The 16,807-nt window shown below is 33.4% G+C and overlaps 1 protein-coding gene across 1 annotated transcript in view; it reads right to left on the reverse strand.

The window, feature by feature from the left end:
* The window catches only part of LOC126777295 (inactive dipeptidyl peptidase 10), a 200,993-nt gene extending 185,418 nt beyond the window's left edge, over nucleotides 1-15,575 (reverse strand). Inside the window, exon 1 of the mRNA XM_050500307.1 lies at nucleotides 15,401-15,575. The gene's annotated coding sequence lies outside the window, so the exon portion shown is untranslated. The remainder of the gene's footprint in view (nucleotides 1-15,400) is intronic.
* Nucleotides 15,576-16,807: the final 1,232 nt, after the last annotated feature.

Raw genomic sequence — 16,807 nt, forward strand, 5'->3', positions numbered from 1 at the left:
TGATATTGATTTGGAGGAGTTGTAAGTGTTATTGAGGATATTTGGAATATTTTTAAAGTATTGATAAGAAAACGTTACTTTGTGCACAAAGTGCATGGTTAGTTTATTTCCAGTTCTTAACGCGGAGTCATCTCGGTTCGATGTTTATTATTGATTAAGTGTATGAAACTTTGTTGAAACAATAATTTTAATAAGTTTAAACATAAAAATGGATACTACTGAAGCAGAAGCTGCTCAAGTCGTAGCTCTTATTCATGAGGGGTTAAGTCAGCGAAATGTGGCTAGAACACTAAAATTAAGTCGTTCAGCGGTGCGAAGTGTGTACAAACGCTACTTGGAGACTGGGGAGTATCGCCGGAGACCAGGATCTGGCAGGGGGCGTGTCACGAACCCGACCGATGACCGTTTTATTGGTTTGACGTCTTTAAGAAACCGACATCTTTCGGCTGTTGACGTTCAAGGTAGACTCCGAGAAAGTCGTGGAGTGTCTGTGAGTGAAAATACTGTAATAAGAAGACTTCGAGAGCAAAACTTAACCCCTCACAAGCCAACAACAGGACCAAAACTCACAGCATCCCATCAACAAGCAAGACTACAATTTGCTAGGCAGCACGTCGATTGGACACTGGACCAATGGGAGACAGTATTGTTCAGTGATGAAAGCCGAATGTCTCTAGTAGGCTCTGATGGACGACGTAACGTCATGCGAAGGCCAGGAGAACGCTACTCTCAGTGTTGCATTCGAGAAACAGTCCGATTTGGTGGAGGCTCTACAATGTTTTGGGGAGGTATTTCTTTGACGGGACGCACAGAGCTGGTTTTTTTCCGTAATCGTGCTGTTAATGCTGAAACTTACATAACGGACATTCTGGAGCCTCATGTGATGCCTTACGCTGGATATATTGGGGATAATTTCCAACTTATGCACGACAACGCACGACCTCACGTCGCTAGAATTGTTAAAGACTATCTCAGGGAAGTCGAAATTCCAATTATGCAGTGGCCAGCCAATAGTCCGGACTTAAACCCGATAGAGCACCTCTGGGACCAGCTAAAACGTACGGTTCGAGCACGAAATCCAATTCCAGAAACCCTGAATCAACTGGAAGCTGCCCTAACTGAAGAATGGCAACGGACCCCACAGGAAGACATTAAAAAGCTAATCAGGTCACTTAATAGGCGTATGCAGGCAGTGATTAGGTCAAGAGGAGGAAACACTCCCTATTAAAGTAAGATTTAGGCACCCAAATTTAAAAACAAACGGCATAATCGTTTTGTACACAAAAAAATAAAATTGCGTAAAATTTTGTGTTTTCGTGTTTTGTCACATATTTACCTAAAAACCCTTTTTTTGCGCACTATTTCTGTTTTTGTACAATCCTACAATTGCATTTTTTCATTATCAATCTTAAAAATATAAATATGTGGTAGTTTAAAACCATACGATAGCTTTTTTACAAAAAATGTAGGTGGGTCGATTTTTTTGGAGGCCAGGTATATAAAATTACAACCGATTTAGAAACAATACAACGTGAAATATACCGTAATATTTCACTTTACAAAATTCAATATGAAGATCTACGATAAGATTACCTGGGTAGAAGTTACACACAACGAAGTTTCTTACGCTAAATAAAAATAACGACTTACTAGTGGCAACGGAATGGTACCACTTTCCCAGCCTGCTTGTATTATATAAAAACATATATACATATATATTAGTCTCGCTGTCTGCTGAAGAATTATTCGAGACTCATCATTGTGAAGATATATTACTTATGACTAAATGTGTCCTTCTATCATTGAAATGAATACTTAGTGAGTAATCATAAAACTCCATCGCGTATGTGAAATAAAAAATAAATAAACAAATGCTTTATTCTTTTCGCAACGTAACTAGACCGTAAAGAAAAACTATTACATACATTAAATTATTATATCTTCATAAACGTAGAGTTAAATGTAGAGACAATCTCAGGACCGAATATCTTAAGACATCGTACTGACGGTGTACCAAATCGTAACACCAGGACACCAGTTGGAGACAAAGTTTATGCACTGAATCGCAAACTATGAATAATTCATATTCCGCTTTCTTACCCGAGCTAAATCATAAAGCCGTCCCCTGCATTTACAATCCCAGTTACGAGAAAACGTTAGTCAACAAACGTAGCCTTAGAACCCGTTCTCACTAGATCGTGACGTTATATTTGTACAATCGTACATGTCTCTTCTCTCCAATTTCAATCATGGGCACTCTTAACGGAGACTGCACAGAATATATTAAAGTGCACAAGCGTATGTGTGAAATACATACATATATGATGGATGTAGGTTTCTTAACGCTTTTTTTTTTCGGACACGCATATGAGCCAACTGATAGTGAGTGGCCACCAACGCGCATAGATATCGGCGTAAGCGCATTGTAAGACATTTTAAACATCGCTTACATCACTAATGCATCACCAACCTTGGGAACTAAGATGTTATGTCCCTTGTGCCTGTAATTACACTGGCTACTCACCCTTAAAACCGGAACACAACAATACCAAGTACATATGAGTGGGTGGTATCCACGCTGACGTTCTTGCACAAAACGTTACCACCAGTAAACGTTTCGTTTACCGTTATTACTTCCAAAATAGAACTCGCGATCGTCGCTTACGTCCTCAACCCATAAGGCCGTCCTTGCTTTGTCAAAATAATTCCGGTACGATATTTTTATCGGGACGGCAATATATCGTCTAGACACAGTGAAAACTAACTCTTTTATACATATTTACATAGCAATGTTACATTATATAAATGTAAGTCGGCTTGAGCAAGGTGAGCCTTCGTATTAACTACAAGATATCTGCGAATATACATTTATTTAGATTAATTCTATTGATAGACCACAACACAAACTAAAGTCTTACAAAATTAAATATATGAAGATATCTGAGAACTTTTATGATGTTTTCATTTCCTTTCTTAGTACTTTACGCATATATATCTTTTTTGTCTAAGTCTACCAGGATTTTATTATTTTTTGTAATGAAATAGATACTCCAAAAGTATAACTACAGCCAGCTTATGACAGCCTAATACACTGTGAGTTCTGTGCCACTTTTAAGTTCTTGCTTGTTTTTATTTTTATTTGTTCCTACAGCGCTCATTCTACACATACGTACTGTGAGAATATTTTTACCAGCTACTAATTATGGTTGCAAAAATATAGCTCTGTGAAAAAGAAAAAGATATACGGCGTTGTTTTAACTTATAATAATGGTTCGCATTATTGGTCTAGCATTCTAAAAATTTACAAAAAGCAATACCACAAAGTATTTACATACCAATCAACTGAATATTCTTTCTCAGGCACAAGTTTGAAAGACTTCTAACGTCCTAACCAAGGGCTGGTTGGCTGGGCTTAGAAATACATGACAGATAATCCTAATAAATATTATGAGCGCACCCTGGAGTTCCAATCCAAAACTTCATGATCTACAGCTTGTTGCTACACAAATTAGAGAAATATATAAATTGTTATCTACCAATACCAAAGCATTGTAATATATTTCTTTAAATGTACTTTCCGAGTAAAAATATTAAAATAATGAGAATTTAACCTTCACTTATGTAGCGGGAGTCGTGATGGCCCAGTGGTTAGAACGCGTGATCTTAACCGATAATTTTAAGTGCAAGTCCGGGTAAGCACCACTGAATTTTTACGTGCTTAATCAGTGTGTATAATTCATTTCGTGATCGGCGGTGAAGGAAGACATCGTGTGGAAATTTGCATATGGAAGATGATTATCTGCCACGTATATCCGACCCACATTAAAGCACCATGGTGGAGTAAGCTTCAAAATTTCTCCGCAAAAAGGAAGAGGAGGCCTCCGCCCAGCAATGGGAGATTTACAGACTGTTACCTCACTATTTAGCGAACATTCAAACACACATGTTAAATATTTTATTTTATTTTCATAAACTATAGAACGACTAGTTTTTTATAGCTGAAGGTTTTTTAGAAATTTAATGTCAAAAATCCTTACTTATTTACGACTGAGCTCGTATGTAATATATAAGACCATCTATTTATCAAAAATTATATCAGGCTTGGCTCACAATACTCAACTTGGACACGTTCCAAGTCTCCTATTTAGCTGAAGTACTATAAAGTTAAAATGTTCACTTGTTGACTGCCAGACAAGTAGACAAGGTTTATCAACTACTTATGTACTCGTTCAGTATTTTACATTTAAAGCATATGTAGGTTATTTATTATTATATCAGTAAAATCAAAGGCAGATACTTGAAATTGAGTTATTATACGAATTGACTGTCTCGTTGGTCTAGTGACTAGCACTAGTACACAGATCACGACGACCTGGCTTCAAACCCCAGGTCAGGCCGATAAAATTATATTGGCCTTTTCTGTCTAAAAATGCTCAGTATCAGGCCAGAGTCTGGAAGTGTGTACACTCCCGTGCCTCGGAATGCACGTAAAGTTATTGTGCTTGCGACTGAAGACTTCCCGGTCACGTTGGATTTGCCGTCTTATCGAATTATAAGAGTGAGAGGACTAGAGAGTATATAGGCATCTGCATCTTTGTCAGATGATTTAAGCAGCATCGCGAAGACACTTGCGTTCATGACTAAAGAGACCGATGCGAGAGAGGATCCTTCGGTCGCACTCCCGACAAGTGTACGCGCCCCCAGATGGGCGGTTGTTTGACCTGTGCTTACGCACACTGACTTGGTCAAAGTGAAACTTGTACACTAAAATATGTCCTACGCAGTTGGCTAATCTCTCTTGAGAATGGCCACCATAAATATGGCCTAAATCGATAAGGTGGACATCATATGAATTGAAATCTATTTTTACTTGTAAGCTCTTTATGTGTCTAATACTACATACCTGGTTTATTCACCTTAAACTTAAGACAATAGCAGCATGAAACTTTCATGAAGGGATGGACTACCCCAAGTGCTGCAAATTAATAATTTATTAGTATAATTTTATTTAAATAAATCTGAGATGGCCCAGTACCGATGTAACCGATGATCGCGGGTTCAAATACAGGCAAGGACCACTGTATATTCTGCTTAATTTGTGTTTATATTTCACCTCGCGCTCGGTGGTGAAAGATTACAACCAAACCGCATTGGATTGGGTAGCCTAGCTATGGGATATTCCCAGTGTAAATATGTAAAAAGACACCAGACCCTTTTATATATTTATATTGAGGTCTTATATAGGTAGATACACAAAACATTGTCAAAAATGTAAGCAGCTTTTCTCTGTATTGGAATACCGATTTTCTGTCAATAGTAGACACAATAAGCCATATTTATTATTTGTTTTATTAAAGTTTTTGCACTATTACCCCTATTACTCCAAATTCAAAGTATTTCAACTGCAAATGGAACTACATAATTTGAAAGTAGAGATTTATTTATTTAATTAATATTTTGTAAACAACAGTGTATGTGTTGTAAATAAATAAAAGTAAATTAAAATCCACATATTATAAACAAAATAAATAAAATATATAGTTAATAATTATGAAACTTACAAGTAATTATGTTAAATGATATTGCGCTGTGTTCACTTCAGTATATTCCGCGAATGCTCCGGCCTTTCATATTGCTTCCCTGATATGAACCAAATGTATCAACGCATGTAGCGTTCGTTAGAAATTAATATGAAAGCAAAATACCAATTTCAGGTTACAGCTTCAGTACGTCAAGACGTTTTTTAAGTAGGTCAATATAAAAAGGTACGGGTTAAATCTACCGCATTCAGTCCTGTTGGCAATCCCCAAAGGCTGCAGTATCAAATCATTCCTTTATCATATATGTTCGACGATATTAAACAATGTTTTATTTATAATTGTATTCGTGTGTACTTTATTTTGACTCATAATATTTATTATTTGTTAAATACCAGTATACTAAATATTAATGTAATTGTTTGAGGCTTGGACAAATTTCTACAAACTTTAATCTTGAAAACTTTGTACTAACTGTTTACAATTTTAATAATAGAAGATCAATAATTTATACGTTTATAACTGTGTTTTGTGATAAAATAAGTTTATTTACAAACACACACGCACAGACATGTTAAAGAAACCCAAAAAATTAATCGTTTATACTGCATAACAAAACTGATTATTTACTTATATTTAATTATATACCATTTGTCTTTTATTGTTTTAATTGTAACTAATGTATGTTTATGTAAACAAGTTTTGAAGCAATAAATTCATTATGAAAAAACTAACATTCGAAATTTAAAACATCATTTTTTTTCACCAAATGTTTCCATACGGCAAGTTGTGTTTAACGTATTTTTCTCTATATACTATTTAATACAGAACTAGCACACCGACAATTACCTAAATGTCAATCCAATTATCGAAGGCAACATATATAAGCATATCTAACTATTAACTCAAAAAAATAAAGGTAATTTTTCTATAGCATATATCCTTTAGTATATTTTTGTTTAGTCCCAGCTTAGATAGACTTTTATTTATAGAGGTACAGATTTATGAGCTCTTGGGAAGTTAGAAGCGGCAATTTATTACCGATAACGCATATAATGTTGCCACACGAGGACCTGTTAGTGTGTAGAAACTTTTCCTATGAACTAAACAGTGTGGAAAATAAACAACACATTATTTTGTTGTCGATGATAGACAAGAAACTTATCCAGGTTCCAAGCTTGTTATTACTGCCTCGTTGGTTTAGAAGCTAGCTTTTACTACTACAAAGCTGGGTTTCCGGGCTCGGTGCCTATATTGAAATATTTAGTCTATATATATGCTATACATAATTTTGTTATTGGATACCTATTTTTGTATTATACAACGTTATCTGTACCTACATTATTATCTTTTACTAACTTACTCACACGCTAGCACACGTGGGCCTGCTGGACAAAATCTCTTATAGAGATTAGCTTTCCTTTGAAAAACTTTTTTGTTCAATATGTTAATTAATTATAAAAACACGTTTAATACATCAATAAAAAATATTTTTATATGGAATTATGATGAAGAATGTATGGAGAACATTCTTAGTAGCAGGTTGAAATAAATAAGTTCAGTCACACTCCCGCCTCAAAGAGTACGTAAAGCGGTCTTGTCTTTACATTGATGCGGATCCTTCATCACAATCGAATCTACCCACGGTTTATTTTTATATAAAAGCACATGTGTTCGCGCACTCTCTATGCAGATGGTTATCCGTATTCTTGAGGTAGGCCGAAGTAGCCGAAATTTGGTAAGATGTTATATTTTTTTTAATGAAAGTATATACTCACACTAGCCGTTAACAGCCGGACACTAGCCGGACGTTAACAGCCGAGATGGCCTAGTGGTTAGAACGCGTGAATCTTAATCGCTGATCGTGGATTCAAACCCGGGCAAGCAAAACTGAATTTTCATGTGCTTAATTTTTGTTTATAATTCATGTCCTGCTTGACAGTGAAGGAAAACATCGTGAGGAATCCTGCATGTGTCTGATTTCATTGAAATTCTGCCACATGTGTATTCTACCAAATCGCATTGGAGCAGCGTGGTGGAATAAGCTCCAAACCTTCTCCTCAAAAGGGAGAGGAGGCCTTAGCCCAGCAGTGGGACATTAACAGGCTGTATATATAATGAAAGTATAAACTGGCCTAATTATTTATTATTAATATGATTAAATACCTAACGTTGCAAAATTTGTTATGTTTAATTTTAATTGTTTTTAATATTATAAATACGTAAGTAGCTCTGTCTATCTGTTACCCTTTCAAAGCTAAACCGAATTTGATGATATTTGGTATTAAGCAAGCTTGAACCCCAAGGAAGGACGTATTTTATAACTAATACCCGTTCGCCTCTCTAATACGTAGACGAAGCCGCAGGCGAAAACGAATCATTTATAATTGACTGTTTAAATTCATTTGATAAAAATACTACTGAGTTTCGCGCCGATTCGTGACGCGACTTTTTTCCGTAGAATCTACATTCCGGATACATTACGATGCTTTAAATCGTTTACAAAAATCGTGTAACGTGACGATTCAAAATTGCTTATAGGAAACGACTTGAATAATAATTTAAATCTAATTTTGATATTCAAAAGACGAATGTAATATCATCCAAACAACAAATGCTGCCTCGCTACTATAAGCGGTTTTTCTTTTACAAATCATATTACTCCACGTGACGTAATGATTTAAGCTCATGTGGATTAAGAGGAAACTTTTTACTGGTGGTAGGGCTTTGTGCAAGCTCGTCTGGGTAGGTACCACCCACTCATCAGATATTCTACCGCAAAATAGCACAACTTGATATTGTTGTGTTTCGGTTTGAAGGGTGAGTGAGCCAGTGTAATTACAGGCACAAGGGACATAAAATCTTAGTTCCCAAGGTTGGTGGCGCATTGGCTATGTAACCGATGGTTGACATTTCTTACAATGCCAATGTCTAAGTGCGTTTAGTGACCACTTACCATCAAGTGGCCCATATGCTCGTCCGCCTTCCTATTCTATAAAAAAAAACATGTACGTGTAAGAAAGTGACTTCTAGGACTCGATGAAATTAAACTATCAAGATCAAATTGTTATGTAACGTTTATGACAGAAAACGTTTCACTTATGTCACATGCTGCACGAGAATTATTCTATCTTCATATTGATACTAATAATGACTAGATTATTTTTTCAATTAAAATAAATATATATTTTAAAACACTTCATACAAATAGAATTTCAAGGTAATTTTTGTAGTTTGGGTTAATGTTCACAAGTGTTCACAAGCGCACAAATGTTCATTTTTAAGAAGTGTAATTTTAATATGATTAAATACTTGAACCCCAAGGAAGGACGTATTTTATACCTATTTCTTGCCACCATTCCACGCGGTCACTATTTGTACACTAATTATTTTTAATTTTTAATAATACAAGAAAAAAAAATTCAATTTAAAGCCCCTAATAATAAAAAATGAAACGGTTTATTCGACAATTGTAACAGATAATAATATAACAAATTAATTGAAACTTAATCAAAACTTCCCTATTGTATCAACATAGATTGTCCACTTTCAAGTCAACTTCGGGACTGTAATTTACAAACAATCTGTGGAACCCCTAGAACGAGATTAGAACAACAGTTTGAATTAATTTATTATTAAACCCAGTTATAAAATCGTTACTGATACTCTAGTACGAGATCGAATTGCAAAACAGCGGCCTATATTTTAATTTAATTGTTGAACTAAAGTTAGCAATGACAGTTACAATCTATATTAAAATATTATTTATTTAAGTCACGTCAATAGTGAAACTGAATGTAAAGTCACGACCGGTTCGGAATGAAGATCTACCGAAAATAATTGTCAAGAAACTTAATATGGACAGTTTTTATGACCTATTTAAGCATAGTGATATTTACAATTATTCTGATAACGTCAAGGAATCTCTCGTTCTTTTTTCAATCACACTATCATCCCACGTCCATACGTCATCTATCGCGCGCCTTTTTAATGCATTTTTTTATTTTATCAGTATCTGACCATGGGACGTTAAAGCTTTGAAAGGACAAATAAACTTAGTATGATCTTATCTAACTTCGCATTGAAATAACTTATTTGTTTACTTTGCCATGACATGGGATAATATACAATCTTGTTCGTTTTCTGGCTCCCAGGTAACATTAAAATTATTCTGACGTCACATAAGTCATAACTTTTATAAATGGAACAATGTTTCATATTTTACTGGTAGATCCTCCATCCTTGTCTCGCCACCACTCAGGATTGTCATACTCTGAATTGCTGTTTGACGGTTTAAGTGGTGATAAAGTCAGTGAAATTACCATCACAAGTGACATATCATCGTAGTTTCCATAGTTAGTAGCGCATTCATTAATATTTCTTACAACTGTAGTATCTATAAGCGGTAATGATCATTTTCGATCAGAAAAACTCAATCAATTTTTATTAAGCCGATTTGAACCCAGAACCTCGGGATTGGCAGTCTTATAAGACAGACACTTGACCAATGAGTCATATTCTAGAGCATCAGCATTATAATGAATGGCTTGTACATGTTACAATAGTAATGTTCATTTGCAGAGTTGATTCCACCAGACTCATTTGACTTCAAACTATGATTAAATAATTCTCTTCTGCTTCACATTTGAAGTATTATGATACATATTTGACTTTGTGTTAGAGCTTTATGCAAGCCCTTCTGAATTCAAACCATACACTTATCACATATTCTGCCAACGTTTCAAGGGCGATTGAGCCAGTATATAAGGGACATAACTTCTAAGCTCCAAAGGTTAGTGCATTTGCGATGTAAGGGTTGGTTAACAATTCTTACAGTTCCAATGTATATTGGCTTACACCATCATTACATACATTTATAAGATGTTATGTCCCTTGTGCCTATAGTTACGCTGGCTCATTCAACCTTCAAGCCGGAATGCAACAACAATAAGTAGTTTTTTTTTATAGAATAGGAAGGCGGACGAGCATATGGGCCACCTGATTGTAAGTGGTCACCAAACGCCCTTAGACATTGGCATTGTAAGAAATGTTAACCATCGCTTACATCACCAATACGCCACCAACCTTGGGAACTAAGATGTTACGTCCCTTGTGCCTGTAATTACACTGGCTCACTCACCCTTCAAACCGGAACACAACAATACCAAGTACTGCTGTTTTGCGGTAGAATATCTGATGAGTGGGTGGTACCTACACAGACGGGCTTGCACGAAGCCTTACCGCCTATTAAATTTCTACGTAGTCTGCAATGTCAATTGAAAAGAAAACTTTCGGCAAATATGTCTGCACGTCTGGGCAGACCGAAAACAGGTAAAAGGAAATACAATTTCATATTTGATTACAAAAGGTTAGGTAGCGTAAAGGATAACAAAGGATTTGTTTAATATTATTTGCACAAATTATACAAAGGTAGCCATTGACAAAAGACGTTCTATCAACCCGAAATTGAAAAGAGAATAAATGATGGAAATAATACGAAGTAAAACAAAAAAAGCATATAAAAACAATAACAACAAGCATATAGAGAATATACGACCTAAAAATAATATTGACAAATGTGAACAGAAACATTTGTTATAGAATAAAAAACAAACAGACGCAAGTTAAACAAATGGAATTTATTATAAATGAGATTTATTTTTCGTTTGCTTAATAAAAAATAAACCCTTATCAAAGCTGATTTATTAAATATTAAAACTAAATCTTCTATATAATAAATGTTGTTTAAACAAATATTGCTTCTTCTTCTTCAGAAGGACAGAAAGAGAGAAATCACTGTTTAACTATATAATCGCTACGCAACGTTTATAAGTAAGGCTGTAAGCTTTAAGTATAGTTTTATTTCAATCAAAGATAAATTTCTTTGGCCAGTCCTTCGCAGGTCTTAGTTATCTCTTGATTTTTGACATTTAATAAGCAAGTATATTAATACTATGTTGTAATGAAAAATTTATTATGAAAAAAAATCATCTAAATATCTAAGCACAAATGGGGAGGAAGTGCTGTTGTGAAGGATAGACGCAAATACTTTCTAAATCCCAGTTGAGTTTTGTGGTGGATCTCATTCAGACTGCCAGTTTTTGAATTATGGCTTAATCTAACCTCTATCGAAAATGGAGTAAATTGATATTAAAACAATTGCTTAGGAATTATTAAAGTGTAAAAATGTGGGTGCAAGTGGCTTGCTTTCTAAGGCAAGGAAAAGTAAAAACTTCGAAACTTCTGATCTTACGGAAATTTAAAGATATAGCAAATAACTTTTTATCAGTCCAATATGGAATTTGATCTCCATACTTCGGTATCTGCAGCATAAAAAGCTAACTAATAAGCTAAATAGTCAGTTTTATGTACACAAGATGTATTTAATTATATCGCAAGTTTATTTTATTTTATTCTTTCAATCTTTGATATTTAAAATATATTTTTCTCTATTCAACGAACTTCATAATTTCTGTTAAGTTACGCTTAGCTGAGCTCACATAAGCCTCCCGCTAGAAAAATAACAAGTTATATAAAGGAATACTTATAAACTTACTAAGTTTACAACAATATTTCTATTCTAAGCTGTTGTGGCATATTTATAAAATAATATTTTACAAGTTATATAATAAAATTCAATGAAATCTTTTAACTTTTAAAGGTAACAAAACAATTAAATGGGATTTTATCCAAATTTAAACGTTATAAATTATTTGATCGTGTTTTAACAAACAAATAAACAAACAAACTTGCTTCCGCATTAATACTACTATTATATTTATGGAAGAAAGAAAATAAACAATTTCTGACTATTTACTAAAATAAATTGAGGATAATAATTCTAATTTTGCAAAATTCAACGAATCCTTAAAGAACATATATTTTTTATATGTTGTATGACTTTAGTTACGTCGCTTACATAAATACGTTTGTATAATGCAAACATAATGGATACCTGTTATAAAGAGCTTGTTTTCAATTCTATTATAAAGCACGTTAAATAAAAACCGTATAGCGTACACTACTCAGACTGTGGTTTAATTGCATTTCAGTTCAAATTTATAGCGACTATAGAGGCAGCAACAGGGAGGAGGTCGTTTCGCACGCCGCGTTTCCTATAGAGGAAGCAATTACGGCGCACACGAGCCCAGACGCTTTGAGCACACACTTCTTTATGATTTCTGCTTGCCTGTTAACCTATATTTTAGATTGCATAAAAGTCACCTGTATTCCTTCTACGACCAAAAAAAACTTACAAAAAAAAACTTATTCATAATTCTCTCTATTTTCTTAGGAGTACAATATTTTCAAGATTTTATAAAAAATTTCAATGAAGAAATAAACAGTAAAAACTAAAAGTTTTAAAAAGATGTTTGGTCAATGCTTAAATTCCGGTGCATATTCCACTCGGATTATTATTTCGACTTCGATTAATATATATTATATGTTATAGTTATTAAGAATTTTAATCATGATAGATATCAAGTACTAAAAAAAAACTGAATTAAAGTTTCTAATTTTTTATGCTATTAAAGAAACAAAAAATATACGCACGTAAGATACGTACACGAAATTAAAAAGGTTTCGTGTATGTATCTCTATAATTGTAAATAGCACATTTCGCTATTAAACGTATTCTAAAATATACCAAATAGCATCCATTTAATTGACTCGCTTCACATGTTCCGCTCAATATTCTGCAAAGCAACGGGTTGTATAGAATTCACTTAAGAACTTCTAACACAAATTTCGTCCAAAGCGTTAAATGCAATAAAACCGAGGATGAAAAGACACGTTTCAATGCAAAATAAAACCACGATATGTTATAACCAATAATTGCCATACGATTTATTCATTGTAATTAATTGTATTATAATTTTTTTTATATAGAATATGACGAGCATATAGGCCACGTGATGGTAAGTTGTCACCAACGCCCATAGACATCGGCATTGTAAGAAATGTTAACTTTCGCTTACATCGCCAATGCACCACCAACCTTGGGAACTAAGATGTTATGTCCCTTGTGCCTGTAATTAAACTAGCTCACTCACCTTTCAATCCAGAACACAACAATACCAAGTACTACTGTTTTGCGGTAGAACATCTGATGAACACCCGGTAGCTACACAGGCGAGCTTGCACAAAGCCCTACCACCAGGTGAAACGGACTTAAAAACTGTTTACTATTTTTATCGTATTCTAAATCAAGAAAATAAAGTTACGAGTAAAACTTTATTATAATAAATAATAAACAAAGATAATTAAATTTTGTTGAAGAAAGAAAATTCTAATGTTTATCTGTTGATAAAGTATTTCTTAATCTTAAAAGAAACCCACCCACTGCTAAGCAAAGGGCTTATTCCATCACGCTGTTCCAACGCTGGTTGGTAGATACACATGTGACAGAATTACACCAAGACATGCAGCCTTTCACTGCCGACCAGCTGATTGATAATAAACATAAATTAAGCAAATGAAAATATCGAGATCATAGATTAAATTGTACTGTTGTATATGTACCCTTAAAATATAAAACTATACAAAATAAAATATAAAACTACAAAAATATACAACACATTATATATTTTTTTCATAGATAAGCAACGTTAGTTAATTGAGAAAAACCAAACACTATATATATATATATATACACAGACATATTAAATTTAAACGTTTTCCGTAAATAAAAAAAGCCGTTGAAAATTTGCAATTAGAAACATATTTTTTTACCTAAAGATGTAAAAATAGAAAAGTTTTTGAATTAACGTATAAAAACACAGGGCGTGCATCAAGTGCTACAAAATATATTAGCATTACTATATAAAAATAATGTGATTTACGCCCCACCTCGGGTATAATAAAGTGAACAAAGGAAGGATGGGAAGCTAGTCAAATTATAAACAAATATTGTTTCAATCTTACCACTTTCAACTCAACGCTATGGTATTTGATCCATAACATAATATTTAAATCGCTACAAATATCAATATGGCGCGGCGCTTAAAAATTCAATCAACGTCATATAACGAAAAAAAAACATTTCAACTGAAATCATATTTAATTAATTAAATAAAAACGAATTGAAAAAATATATATCGTAAATTAAAAGCAAATATAATATAATTGATACGATTTTGAAATACACCGGTTGACCGCTAAATATTTTCATCGTTCAAATTTTATTCAGAACAATTTTTTGTACCATGGAATTTAGAGACTGCATTCGAAATAATAAAAAAGATAAAAAATTATTTTAATTAAAACATATATTTTGTGTATTTTCATAAAATAAAATAAATGTTATCCACAATTTAAAAAAACGCGACAGAACTAACATTTAAATAATTTATTAAATATTATCCTCTTAGCGACGAACCAAATAACTGTTTTCTTTGATTTTGCAGTAAATTATGAAAACTAAACTAATAATCAAACCTTTTTTTTAATTTAAAATTATTGAATTAAAATTGTATCCTTGTATGTAACTTATTGCTTTTATTATATTTATATGAATATGTATTCATTATTTTATTCATCAATTAAAACTATAATATAAATTAATAATAATTGATATTATGTTTCTTTTTTTACAAATTATATTAGAAATATACATTATACGGATAATGCTAATTAAGAACAGCATCTGTACTTTTAGGTTAGAAGAAAATATCATTTATACTTGTATTACCACTAACGAAAGAATTGCCTGAGCTATTCATGAATACTATAGTTTCATTAATGCAAATAATTTTCATTGCAATCGTTAATAATAATTCTACATGCAAATGAAACAATTCGAAATACAAAATGAATGAATGTGATGATTATAGTAGTCTACTTAATCAGTAACCTGGACTCACCTTTAAAACAATATACTGCGGTATCCCGGTGACACTACACTAGCACTTACTAAAATATTTTTTACACTAACTGTATATATAACTAAGGAAACATCAAACCGAAATAAAAATGGGATTGAGTGATGTGCAACGTCCGATTATTTATCGATATAAATTCGATATATACATAAGTTGATAACCGAGCAGTCTGGGCTCCGGCGACCGACTGAAGCGACTGCGGCCCGTTTTCCCGGCGCTTTTGTCGGTGTTACCCGATTCGGGAAAACTCCCTATAAAGGTTTTTTTTCATGTTCCTTAACGTAAATGCGATTTGCATTAGTAAGCGTCAAGACGAAAACCGTATAACTAAAATTTGAAATAGTACTGAACGAAATATTTAATATTTTTTATAATATATACAGTTATGTGTAATTAATTGTATAAATATTTTATATGCAATTTATAAAAAAATAAATAAATGGATTAATAATGGTATGAGCTATAATTATTATTATTAAACCTCATAAGTAAATCGTACGAAAACTGTATGCTTTATACACATCATTCCAAAATATATGAAAAAAAAACTGTATTTATAATCGTCACGACAATTTTAATGAAATGCCATTGCTATTCGCTTTTAGGAAGAACTATTCTACTAATATAAAACATTAATACATTCCTCAGATTGTTGGTAAATTTTCTCAAGCCGGCCTCGTGACCCCGAATCCTTTGTGCGGTCCACAAACTGTGAACATACCTTTACAGTTCACAGCTTCCAGCATTTTCTGTTTCTCTCACGCTCGCAACTGTTCAATATATATTTCTCTGTCTATCTTTTAAACTTATGACAAACTAATGAAGTGAATTAACCTGCTCGCATGGATACCTATTGTTATTACATTAACAACTAACAGTTAAATGATTTATGATACAAGGCATTTACGATACAAGGCAATACAGCTTAGCCTAACACACAAACTTGTAAGTTAATTTGTCTACACAACTTTTTTTTTAAATATAGGTAGTCGGACGAGCATATGAGCCACCTGATGACAGGTCACCAACGCCCATAGACTTTGGCATTGTAAAAAATATTAACCATCGCTTACATAGCCAATGCGCCACCAACCTTGGGAACTAAAATGTTATGTCCCTTGTGCCTGTAATTACACCGGCTCACTCACCCTTCAAACCGGAACACAACAATACCAAGTACTGTTGTTTTGCGGTAGAATGTCTGAACCAGTATAAAGCCCTACTTTAACTAACCGCCGTAGAATTCGACAAAAAAGAATATTAGAAACGTATAATTATGATCGAAATAGAGTTGGTAAAACTGGAGAATAATCGTGAATTATTTTAGTTCAATCAAATAAGACGAGACCTATTGGTTAGAATCCTTACCTTGAATCTTAATTGAAAATT

The sequence above is a fragment of the Nymphalis io genome, chromosome 22 (genome assembly GCF_905147045.1).
Source record: "Nymphalis io chromosome 22, ilAglIoxx1.1, whole genome shotgun sequence".
Classification (NCBI taxonomy): Eukaryota; Metazoa; Arthropoda; class Insecta; order Lepidoptera; family Nymphalidae; genus Nymphalis; species Nymphalis io.